This window comes from Mirounga angustirostris, unplaced genomic scaffold, assembly GCF_029215605.1.
Source record: "Mirounga angustirostris isolate CCGP_5_RB_7025 unplaced genomic scaffold, mMirAng1.0.hap1 SCAF_11, whole genome shotgun sequence".
NCBI classification, from domain to species: Eukaryota; Metazoa; Chordata; class Mammalia; order Carnivora; family Phocidae; genus Mirounga; species Mirounga angustirostris.
Genome location: NW_026991719.1, coordinates 111,352,159 through 111,365,040, shown reverse-complemented (window position 1 = coordinate 111,365,040; position 12,882 = coordinate 111,352,159).

Sequence of the window (12,882 nt, the reverse complement as noted above, 5' to 3'; positions counted from 1 at the left end):
AGCAGCAGCGCATGGGAGTTACAAAGTGGTTGCTGCTTCCCCTCATATACCATCCCCAATTTTCAAAGAATCTGCCTGTGGCACACTCTAACCACATACATATCGGAAAGGGGATTGCAGGTGATGTAATTTGGCCTAGCCAAATTGACACATTACAAGTGATACCCTTGTCACCTTGGTACACATGCCCATCTCCTTAAACCATGCTTGATCTCTACAGACAATGACAAAGTCATACTTCTGCCTAACCTGACACAAATCTCTCCCACCTACAACTGAGACATTCCTAACCCTTCCCTAAATAAGAGGGCATTAAGTCCTATATTTTCTTGTCTTGTTCATTCTTCCGCTACCTGTTCACCCCCCCAATTTAATATCTTGTACCTTAAATACTGAAAAAAGGTTAACTAATAACACATCTTGTGTTATAAGATAAGGGGATGAGAGGGTGTCAAAACCAAAATTATTTGCTTAATATATATGTGAGTAAATTCCTATGAAAATAAAGAAGTAAATACTCATTACAGTCCTTTTTTTCTGCATATAATTATGTGATTACTTCTTCCACATTCCACCTTCTCTTACCCTTACAGGCACTTTTTCTGGGGATGCTCCTTTTCCTGATGGGGTGACTCAAACTTTCTCTCTCTTTCTCTCCCAACTTTCTCTCCCAAACTTTCTCTCATGGCCATTAGCAGTCCTGAGTCGATTAGCCTGGTGTAGTTTCCATTGACCGTAGTAAGTGGACGTGGGAGTATCTCTTGCATTCACACATACACCTGCTTACTCCCCTTCTGACCAAGGGTCCCTGAATTAATCAAACCCCACACTTGACTTGGTTAAAGATCCAAAACCTCGTGTATGAAGGGGACGCTTCTTAAGGAAGGAAGCTTCTAAAAACGTTTCCGTTATTATCTTTCTCCCATGCGTACCCAAAGGGGCCTGCAACCCTTTACTAGTGTGACTGTCCACTGGGGACGAGAAATATTCAGATTTGTCCATGATTACAGGACCCCGGCACAGGACCCCGGCTCCGAACGGGCACTAATGTCCTGGACCCACGAAACGTCATTCTGTCCTTTGGAACAACAGTGGGCTTACTACTGGGCCTTGGCAGGATTGAATGCTTGACCAGGGGACACCGAGTCCCCGTGCCGCCTGAGCCGTCCGTCCTAACCTGGGTGCTTTCCGACCCACCAAGTCACAGCCGGGGGGGGGGTGCACACAGGCACCCCTTTTCAAATGGAAGCAGTGTGTGCAAGATCAACCCATGCAGGTCCCGAAGACGCAAGGGCTCTGCATGAGGAAGCGGCCCCAAACCCACGGCTCCGACTCCTGCCGCCTAACTTCTTTCTCTGGCTTGGAAGAATTCCAAGATGTTCTCCATGCTCTTTGCCCTCTGGTGTTCTCCCATCATGACGTGACAGGACAGAAAGGACTCTGCAGATGGAACTAAGGTTGCTAATCATTTGACCTTTATAGTGGGATGAGCGGGAGCGCCCAGGCCGAGGTGGTAAGGAAGCCCGAGAAGAATTGGATGTGTCATCGCTGACTTGGAGATGAACAGAGCCACAGGACAAGGGCCTGAGCGTGGCCTCTAGAGGTGACACTGAGCCCTAGCCAACGGCCTGTGGGAAAGGCAGCATCTATCTGTCTCATAGCACAAAGGACCTGAACCCGGCCACCCATCCCCATGAATCTGGACGCGCATCCCACCCCAGAGCTTCCAGGTGAGAACCCAGCTTGGCTAACATCTTGACTCCGGCCTTTTAGGCCCTGAAGCAGAGAACCGAGTGGAAACCACCCAGACTTCTGAGCTACAGGACTGTGAGAGAAGAAAGAACAAAGACTGTTCCAAGCCTCTAAGTCTGGTAAAATTGTGGAAGCTGCTAAGTTGGGGGTAATTTGTCACGCAAAATAAAAAATGAATAAACACCCTCTCTGAATGGGGATCCACATACGCTCGTGTGGATTTCGCTAAAACCAGCTGGCTAGAGAAGCGATACATGAAGCCTGGATTATAGATAGTTCTTCCTCATAGGCAGGCCCTGCCGATCCTCGTTTCCTTCCCCACAAGAAGGGAAACAGTCGAAATGATTTACAGTCGGATACACCGGAGTGACACTTAGTCTAATGTGTAGCCCGTAGGAGGAGGCGCTTGTGGGTTGGTGGGCGAAGGGCCTGTGAAAATCCACTCCAGCACACGAGCGGTGAGAACACGGGCAAACCCTGTCCCAGTAAAGGGTTTCGGGACCGTGCAAACAACCCAAGCCTGGCAACAACCGGAAGGGCGTTCCGTCAGGAGAGACGGCTCCATCCCAGCAGGGACAGTGAGCTTTGGGCTGTTGTGACCAGCACTGTTCCCTCCGCCCTCTCCTCAGCTCCGTGGTGGCCCTGAAACCAAGGACCTCACGGGCACAGTAGCTCCGAACACCGCCACCTGTCAGCCGCGGGAGGGGACTAAACCGATTGCAGCTCCCCACAACTCTCTCTTGCCAGCCAGTTGGCGCCGTTGGACGTGCCTGGTGACTCCCTGAAAAGCACCACTCCTGGGGCTCGTCCATCACCGAACAGTCTGGAGCTCGCTCTGTGGGCACAGCCCCGTTCCCCATCTTAAGGTGCCAGGCAGGACCCCTGTAGGGAGGGTTGAATAGAAGGGATGACGGTGGGCAATCCTGTCTTGCTTTCCTTTTATGTGCAAGAAACACTTCCTATGTTTCTCTTCCAAGAATAACCTGCAAAGGACATTTGTGTAGACAAATTTTTACCAAATGCTCTTGAGTTTTCCAGGGGTTATGATGATGAAAGAATCCTCCTGCGTTTCTGTTAAAACACGGGGCCAGTTTTTGATTTATCCACTCTCAGCTTCCAACTCAACCCTTTCACCTAGGAGTAAAAAAATTCTGGTTCCTAGAAAGGTGTTTTCCTGCGGCTCGTGTGACCGAGTTCGGCCTGTAGGGGGCGCCTGAGCCGTGGCGGGAGAGGACTCGCTTCCTGGTTCTGGGCGGCTGACCCCGCAGGCTCCTGGGGGGCATGAGGCTTCTCCCGCACCAGGCTCCGCACCGCACACAGCTTCTCGGGGACCAGGCTGCCGCAGGGCGGTGTGGCCGGCAGCACCCCAAGTCCCGCAGCTTCCCTGGCACCTCCCTGGGGCACTAATCATAGACCAGAGTCTTCTGGCCGGACACTTCCGTGTGCACAGCACTCCCAGAATCCTTCGGGGGCGTATATCCAGAGCTTCCGGGGGAGCGGGGGTGGGGGGGCCACCTTTCTAGAAAGTTCCACCTGAGAGACACCACGCCTTCACTGCCATTGTGGGAGCTGCTTCGAGGCTCCTGGAGCGAGGTCAGGGTTTTACCGCTGGGAGTGTGGGTTCTTTTCCCCGGGGGCTCTCTCTGCGCCCCGGAGCTGCCTCTCCCTTGGCTGCGGTGTCGTCCTGGGGGATCTACCCCAGCTCAGCTCTGTGGAGACACTTGGTTGGGTTCCGGTCTCAGCCCAGGGGGAGGCATTTTCGGGCAGCTTCTCTCCGCCATGTTGGGGAAGAGGCTGTCCTCGGTGGTGTCTGAGTTCTGTGAGGCGCTTTCCTTGTGTAATTCTCACAGCGCTGGCGAATGGACCCGCCTTTGGATGCTACCTGAGTCCTAAGGCGGGGGTGGGAGGTTTGGGGGCAGCGAGGGTTCAGGGTTTTGGGGGCCGTGGGGGGCAGGGAGTGCTTCCCGGCGCTCCACCCAAGCTCTGCGAGGGGGAGGTTTCCTGGGGTGCATCCCTCAGCCCCTGGATTCGTCTCGCTGAGGGCTTCGACCTCAGCCTGTGAGAGCCTCTCCTTGGGCTTTAGCTCAGCACGAGGGGGCACTTTCCCTTGGGGGCTGTGCCTCAGCCCTGGTGGGGCCGGGCTTGCCTGCTGGTCTGCTGGTCCGCGGTGGGGACGCTTAGTCCTGGGGAGACAGTCATGGGGCTCTGTCCCCTCCGATGGGGGTGCTGTTCCTCGGATGCCTTAAGACTTTTGTGAAGCTGTCCCTGGGGGGCTCTGTCTGAGTGGTGGCGGGGAGAGAGCATCACCTTCTCAGCCCTGGGGGTTTGGGCTCTTTCTTGGCCCTCCCTCCGAGGTCTGGGGAGCTGAGACTCTTCCTCGGAAGGTGCCTCCCTGCCCAGAAGGGGGATTCTGCCTCGAGTGCTCTCTCTCAGCCCTAGGGAGGAGGGATGTTGGGCACCTCATCGCCCTTATGTAAGGGGGCTACTCGTCCTTGGCTCCCCTGTCTCAGCCATGGCTGGGGAGCATTTGGGGGGCTCTGGAGCTCTGCCTCAGGGGTGGATTCTCCCTAGTGTGGTCTGTCTCAGCCTTTGGGGTGAAGTCTTAGTTGGGTGCTCTCAGGCACTTTGGGGTGGTTTGTTCTTACCCGGATGCTCTGTCTCGGCCTGGCGTGGAGTCATTTTCAATGATTTTTGTATCTCAGTCTTGCAGGGGTCCTGCGTCTAACCTTGGAACTGTGATCTTGGTCATCGAGGTGGGAATCTGGGGCTGACAATATATGAGACTTGGTAGCATCCTGTACTCCCAAACACGTGCCCTATGGGCAGTCTTTAATCTCCGTCACGCTGGTGGGTCTGCAGGAGCCTCTCATTATGTCTAAATGTGCATTTCGTGCTGATTAATACGGCTTATTGGCCATTCATGTATATCTTTTATGAAGAGCCTTTCCAGGACTTTTACCTCAATTTTATTGAGATATTTGTATTTTTAAAATGCATTTGTAGAGGCGCCTGAGTGGCTCAGTCATTAAGCGTCTGCTTTCGGCTCAGGTCATGATCCCAGGGTCCTGGGATTGAGCCCCTCGTCGGGCTCCCTGCTCGGCGGGAGGCCTGCTTCTTCCTCTCCTTCTGCCTGCCGCTCCGCCTGCTTGTGCTCTCTCTGTCGAATAAATAAATTAAAAAAATCTAAAAAAAAAAATGCATTTGTAGTTCAACATATATTTATATATATTTAAATATATAATTTTGCGTGTCTTCTGTGGTTGTGTTTTGCTTTGTAACTCTCTTTTTTGGGAGAGAGAGAGCACACGAGCAGGGGGGTGGGGCAGATGGAGAGGGAGAGAGAGAGAATCTTAACCAGGCTCCAAGCCCAGCAAGGAGCTCAGCCTGGAACCCAACTTGGGGCTCGATCTCACCACCCTGAGATCATGACCTGAGCTAATATCAAGAGTCAGATGCTTAACTGACTGAGCCACCCAGGCACCCTATGTCACTCCCTTAATAGTGTCTTTTTGATGAAAAGGAATTCTTAGCTTAATTAAGTGCAATTAATCAATCTATTCTGCATAGTCAGTGCTTTTATTCTTTTCAAAATCTTTCCCCCTCTAAAACCACAAAGGTAATATCCTAAGTTTCCTTCTAGATCTACTATTCATCAGAGATCAATGTTGTATGGATGGGAAGGGGATCAGAGCAGAGGTGAATTTGCCCATAGGGAGCAGGTGGACTTTCTCAATGGACCACAAAGGTTTGCAGGCCCCGGTGTCAGCAATCTAACTGTTCCAGATTTTTTTTAAGATTTTATTTATTTATTTGACAGGGAGAGACACAGCGAGAGAGGGAACACAAGCAGAGGGAGGGGGAGAGGGAGAAGCAGGCTTCCCTCGGGGCAGGGAGCCTGATGCGGGGCTCGATCCCAGGACCCCAGGATCATGACCTTAGCTGAAGGCAGATGCCTAACGACTGAGCCACCCAGGCGCCCGTGATATTTCCAGATTTATGTCTAGACTCTTCCTGTCGCACTGGTGTGTCCGCCCACCCTTGCTCCACCAGCACAGAGTTGTCGTTGCTCCTCATGTGCGGTCCGTCTGCAGTCCGGCAGTGTGCGTCTTCCAACTTGGTGCTTTTGCTTAAAGTTGGTCTCAGCTATTCTATGCCCTTTGATATCCATATACTGTTTATTATCAGCTCATGAATTTCCCCCAGTATTAACAGGGTGGGATTTTAAAATTTTAAATAAAAAAATTACTTACATTTAAGTATGATGCAATAATTATTCTGAGCAGAAAAGACAATAATGACTTAATAATGAGTCTGGCAATCCACGCAGAATTTCTATCTGCCCATTACTGAGGCCTTTAGCATCTCTCGGTGAGGTTTTCTTTTTTACGTGTCGTGCTCCAGCGCACCTGTTGTTAGGTTTACTCCCTGGGTTTTGATGTTCTTTTTTTTTTTTTTTTTAAGATTTTATGTATTTATTTGACAGAGAGAGGCACAGCGAGAGAGGGAACACAAGCAGGGGGAGTGGGAGAGGGAGAAGCAGGCTTCCTGCCGAGCAGGGAGCCCGATGCGGGGCTCGATCCCAGGACCCCGGGATCATGACCTGAGCCGAAGGCAGACGCTTAACGACTGAGCCACCCAGGCGCCCCGGGTTTTGATGTTCTTAACACTCTTTTCAATGGTATTTTAAATTTCTTTTTCTAATTATTGTTATTCCATAGAAATAGATGTGGTATTTGGTTCTTGCTCCTACATCCAGTAACTTGGCTATTGTTCACTTTTTAAAAAATTTTATTATGTTATGTTAGTCACCATACAATACGTCATCAGTTTTTGATGTGGTGATCCACGATCCATTGTTTTCATATAACACCCAGTGCTCCATGCAGTACGTGCCCTCCTTAATACCCATCACCGGGCTAACCAATTCCCCTCCCCTCTCCCCTCTAGAACCCTGTTTGTCTCTCAGAGTCCATAGTCTCTCATTGTTCATCTCTCCCTCCAATTGCCCGCCCCCTCATTTTTCCCTTCCTTCTCCTAATGTCCTCCATGCTATTCCTTATGTTCCACAAATAAGTGAAACCATATGATAATTGACTTTCTCTGCTTGACTTATTTCACTTAGCATAATCTCCTCCAGTCCCATCCATGTTTGTGCAAAAGTTGGGTATTCATCCTTTCTGATGGCTGAGTAATATTCCATTGTATATATGGACCACATCTTCTTTATCCATTCATCTGTTGAAGGGCATCTCAGCTCTTTCCACAGTTTGGCTGTTGTGGACATTGCTGCTCTGAACATTGGGGTGCATGTGGCCCTTCTTTTCACTACATCTGTGTCTTTGGGGTAAATACCCAGAAGTGCGATTGCTGGGTCATAGGGTAGCTCTATTTTTAACTGTTTGAGGAACCTCCACACTGTTTTCCAAAGTGGCTGTACCAACTTGCATTCCCACCAACAGTGTAAGAGGGTTCCCCTTTCTCCACAACCTCTTCAACATTTGTTGTTTCTTGCCTTGTCAAGTTTTGCCATTCTAACTGGTGTAAGGTGGTATCTCAATGTGGTTTTGATTGAATTTCCCTGATGGCTAATGATGATGAATACTTTTTCATGTGTCTGATAGCCATTTGTATGTCATCTTCAGAGAAGTGTCTTTTCATATCTTCTGCCCACTTTTTGACTTGATTATTTGTTTTTTGTGTGTTGAGTTTGAGAAGTTCTTCATAGATCCTGGATACCAGCCCTTTATCTGTAGTATCATTTCCAAATATCTTCTCCCATTCTGTGGGTTGCCTCTTTGTTTTGTTGACTGTTTCCTTTGCTGGGCAGAAGCTTTTTATCTTGATGAAGTCCCAAAAGTTCATTTTTGCTTTTGTTTTACTAGCTTTTGGAGATGTATCTTGAAAGAAGTTGCTGTGGGCGATGTCCAAGAGGTTACTGCCTATGTTCTCCCCTAGGATTTTGATGGATTCCTGTCTCACATTGAGGTCTTTCATTCACTTTGAGTTTATCTTTGTGAATGGTGTTAGAGAATGGTCGAGTTTCATTCTTCTGCATGTGGCTGTCCAATTGTCCCAGCACCATTTATTGAAGAGACTGTCTTTTTTCCATTGCATATTTTTTCCTGCTTTGTCGAAGATTAGTTGACCATAGAGTTGAGGGTCCATATCTGGGTTCTCTATTCTGTTCCATTGGTCTATATGTCTGTTTTTGTGCCAGTACCATGCTGTCTTGGTGATCACAGCTTTGTAATATAGCTTGAAATCGGGCAACGTGATGCCCCCAGCTTTGTTTTTCTTTTTCAACATCTCCTTGGCGATTCGGGGTCTTTTCTGATTCCATGCAAATTTTAGGATTGTTTGTTCCAGCACTTTGAAAAATGTCATTGGAATTTTGATCAGGATGGCATTGAAGGTATAGATTGCTCTGGGTAGCATAGACAGTTTAACAATGTTTATTCTTCCGATCCATGAGCATGGAATATTTTTCCATCTTTTTGTGTCTTCTTCAATTTCTTTCATGAGTGTTCTGCAGTTCCTAGAGTATAGATCCTTTACCTCTTTGATTAGGTTTATTCCGAGGTATCTTATGGTTTTTGGTGCTATTGTAAATGGAATCGTTTCTCTAATTTCTCTTTCTACAGTTGCATTGTTAGTGTATAAGAAAGCAACTGATTTCTGTGTATTAATTTTGTATCCTGCCACATTACTGAATTGCTGGATGAGTTCTAGTAATTTGGGGGTGGAGTCTTTTGGGTTTTCCACATAAAGTATCATGTCATCTGCAAAAAGTGAGAGTTTGACTTCTCCTTTGCCAATTTGAATACCTTTTATTTCTTTTTGTTGTCCGATTGCTGTTGCTAGGACTTCTAGTACTATGTTGAACAACAGTGGCGAGAGTGGGTATCCTTGACGTGTTCCTGATCTTAAGGGAAAGGCTCTCAGCTTTTCCCCACTGAGGATGATATTCGCTGTGGGTTTTTCATAGATGGATTTTATGAACTTGAGGAATGTTCCCTCTATCCCTATACTCTGAAGAGTTTTATTCAGGAAAGGATGTTGTATTTTGTCAAATGCTTTTTCTGCATCAATTGAGAGGACCATATGGTTCTTCTCTCTCCTCCTATTAATGTGTTCTATCACACTGATTGATTTGCGAATGTTGAACCACCCTTGCATCCCGCGGATAAATCCCACTTGGTTGTGGTGGATGATCCTTTTAATGTATTGTTGGATCCTATTAGCTAGGATTTTGTTGAGGATTTTGGAAGCCATATTCATCAGGGATATCGGTCTGAAATTCTCCTTTTTGATGGGGTCTTTGCCTGGTTTGGGGATTAAGGTAATGCTGGCCTCATAGAATGAGTTTGGAAGTTTTCCTTCTGTTTCTATTTTTTGGAACAGCTTCAGGAGAATAGGTATTATTTCTTCTTTGAATGTTTGGTAGAATTCCCCAGGGAATCCATCAGGCCCTGGACTCTTGTTTTTTGGGAGGTTTTTGATCACTGCTTTAATCACGTTACTGGTTATTGGCCTATTCAAGTTGTCAATTTCTTCCTGTTTCAGTCCTGGCAACTTGTAGGTTTCCAGGAAGGCCTCCATTTCATCCAGATTGCTCAGTGTATTGGCATATAGTTGTTGATAATGATTTCTAATAATTGTTTCTATTTCCTTGGTGTTAGTCGTGATCTCTCCCCTTTCATTCATAATTTTATTAATTCGGGTCCTTTGTCTTTTCTTTTGGGTAAGTCTGGCCAGTGGTTTATCGATCTTATTAATTCTTTCAAAGAACCAACTGCTAGTTTCGTTGATCTGATCTACTGTGTTTCTGGTTTCTAATTCATCGATTTCTGCTCTAATTTTAATTATTTCTCTTCTAATGCATGGCTTAGGCATCGTTTGTTGCTTTTTCTCTACTTCTTTAAGGTGTAGAGTTAGGTGGTGAATTTGGGATTTTTCTATTTTTTTGAGTGAGGCTTGGATGGCTATGTATTTCCCCCTTAGGACAGCCTTTGTAGTATCCCATAGGTTTTGGACCGATGTGTTTTCATTCTCATTGATTTCCATGAATTGTTTAAGTTCTTCTTTGATTTCCTGGTTGACCCAAACATTCTTGAGCAGAGTGGTCTTTAGCTTCCAAGTGTTTGAATTTCTGCCAAATTTTTTCTTGTGATTGAGTTCCAGTTTTAAAGCATTATGGTCTGAGAATATGCAAGGAATAATCTCAGTCATTTGGTATTGGTTGAGACCTGATTTGTGACCCAGTATGTGGTCTATTCTGGAGAAAGTTCCATGTGCGCTCGAGAAGAATGAGTATTCTGTTGTTTTAGGGTGGAATGTTCTGTAAATATCTGTGAGGTCTATCTGGTCCAGTGTATCATTCAAAGCTCTTGTTTCCTTGTTGATTTTCTGCTTAGATGATCTGTCCATTGCAGAGAGTGGAGTATTGAGGTCTCCTACAATTAATGTATTGTTATCAATATGACTCTTTATTTTGGTTAACAGTTGGCTTATGTAGATGGCTGCTCCCATGTTGTGGGCATAGATATTTACAATTGTTAGATCTTCTTGTTGGATAGACCCTTTAAGAATGATATAGTGTCCTTCTGTGTCTCTAATTACAGACTTTAGTTTAAAATCTAATTTGTCTGATATAAGAATTGCTACTACAGGGGCGCCTGGGTGGCTCAGTTGTTAAGCGTCTGCCTTCGGCTCAGGTCATGATCCCAGGGTCCTGGGATCGAGTCCTGCATCGGGCTCCCTGCTCTGCGGGAAGCCTGCTTCTCCCTCTGCCTCTACCCCCCGCTTGTGTTCCCTCTCTCGCTGTCTCTCTGTCAAATAAATAAATAAAATCTTAAAAAAAAAAAATTGCTACTGCAGGTTTCTTTTGAGGTCCACTGGCATGGAAGATGAATCTCCATCCCTTCACTTTCAGTCTGGATGTATCTTTAGGTTCAAAATGAGTCTCTTGTAGACAGCATATGGATGGGTCCTGTCTTTTTATCCAATCTGCAACCCTGTGCCGTTTTATGGGAGCATTTAGGCCATTCACGCTGAGAGTGATTATCAAAAGATATGAATTACTTGTCATCATGTTGCCTGTGAAGACATTGTTTTTATAGATTGTCCCTGTAAATTTCTGTTGTATGTCACTCTTGGGGTCTTTCTCCTTTTATAGAACCCCCCTTAATATTTCATGCAGGGCCGGCTTCGTGGTCACATATTCTTTCAGTGTCTGCCAGTCGTGGAAGCTCTGCATCTCTCCATCCATTCTAAATGACAGCCTTGCCAGATAAAGTATTCTTGGCTGCATGTTCTTCTCATTTAGTACCCTGAATATGTCTTGCCAGACCTTTCTGGCTTGCCAGGTCTCTGTGGACAGGTCTGACGTATTCTGATGTTCCTCCCTCTGTACGTAAGGAATCTCTTCCCCCTAAATGCCCTTAAGATGGTGTCCTTGGTTCTAAGATTTGCAAGTTTTACTATTACATGCCAGGGTGTTGGCCTGTTTTCCTTGATCTTAGGAGGGGTCCTCTCTGCCTCTAGGACGTGAATGTTTGTTTCATTCCCCAGATTAGGGAAGTTCTCAGCTACGATTTGCTCAAATACGTCTTCTAGTCCTCTCTCTCTCTCCACTCCCTCTGGGATTCCAATTATCCTGACATTGGAACGCTTCATGGTGTCACTTATTTCTCTGATTCTATTTTCATGGATTCTGAGTTGTTTTTCCCTGGCCTCCTCCTTTCCCTTTTTATCTATTATATTGTCTTCCAGGCCGCTTATTTGTTCTTCTGCCTCAGTTACCCTAGCTGTTAGATTATCTAGATTGGATTGGATCTCATTGATAGCATTTTTATGTTCTGCCAATTCAGCTTTCATTTCTGCCCTTAGAGACTCTATGTTGCCATTAATTGATTTCTCCATTCTAGCCGTTGTCTTCACAATTGCTAGCCTGAATTCCATCTCTGACATCTTGGTTATATCTGCGTCCATTTGTAAATCTGCAGCATAAGTCATAATCTCTGAGTCTTTTCTGTTTTGGGGGCTCCTCCTCCTAGTTATTCTGTTGATGGGTGTTTGAGGGAATGTATAGAGTCTAAATTATTGACCAGACCCCAAGCAAGATGTGCCTGTTTTCTTGGGACCTTAGGGTTGCTGGCCTCTTGTTTTCCCAGCCTGTCTTCTGCGGGAGGGGCCTGCCGCGCTGTTACTCAGGCAACCCTGTTTGGGCGGAGTTGCCCTGCCCCCCTGTAGCGGGGGATAGGCTCAGCGGGAATCAGTTTTTGGGGCTTTTGTTCTCTGACGGCTTTCCCTGGTGGCTTTCTGCGTCTCTTCCATGAGTCAGAGCAGAAGAGACCATTTCGACCCCTCTGCCTCAGAGCAGAGAGACCGCAGTCTGTTCTTCAGTGAGCCCTCCAGGCCACACTGTCTCCGTTTCTGTCCGTGCTGCTATAAATTGCAGCAGCCTGGGTTGTGCGCCCCTCCGCAGCGCCCCCAGTCCTGCCTCCAGGTCGGGGCTCGTCTCTGCCCTTTGTGCTTCTAAAACCACCAGCCGCTCCCAGTTGCGTGCACGTCCCGCAGCTCCAGGTTTCCACCCCGGGGGCTGCCCTAAAGTCCTTTCCCGACGCTACCGGTCTGCGAGTCTGCGCCCCGTCCGCAGCGCGCGAGGCTGTCACTCACCGGCGGTGTAGGATCCCCACGGCCAGGCACCCTCCCGCCTCCATTTATCCTCCGATTATCTGCCTGCAGGATCACGGCTCTCCGCTTAGTACCTCAAAACCAACCGTCCGCGATATTCTGTTTGTAGAGATCCAGATCTTCTTACATCTCAGGCTGGTTTCGTGGGTGCTCAGAGTGGTCTGGTAGATATCCAGCTCAATTCTGGGGACCAGTTGAACTAGGGTCCCCTACTCCTCTGCCATCTTTTCTCCCCTCCTTGGTCTCTCTTTTGAGGTGAGTTTTTCTGTCTTGTCATTCTGTCCAGAGAAGAATAGATGAACAGACAACAAAATACTAAAATGGCAACAATGACCCCAGTGAAATATACACTACACATATCAGAAGAGACCTGAAACCAAAAACAAAGATAAAAAAAGAGAGAGAATATAATCAGAAAGGTGAACAGAACAGAGC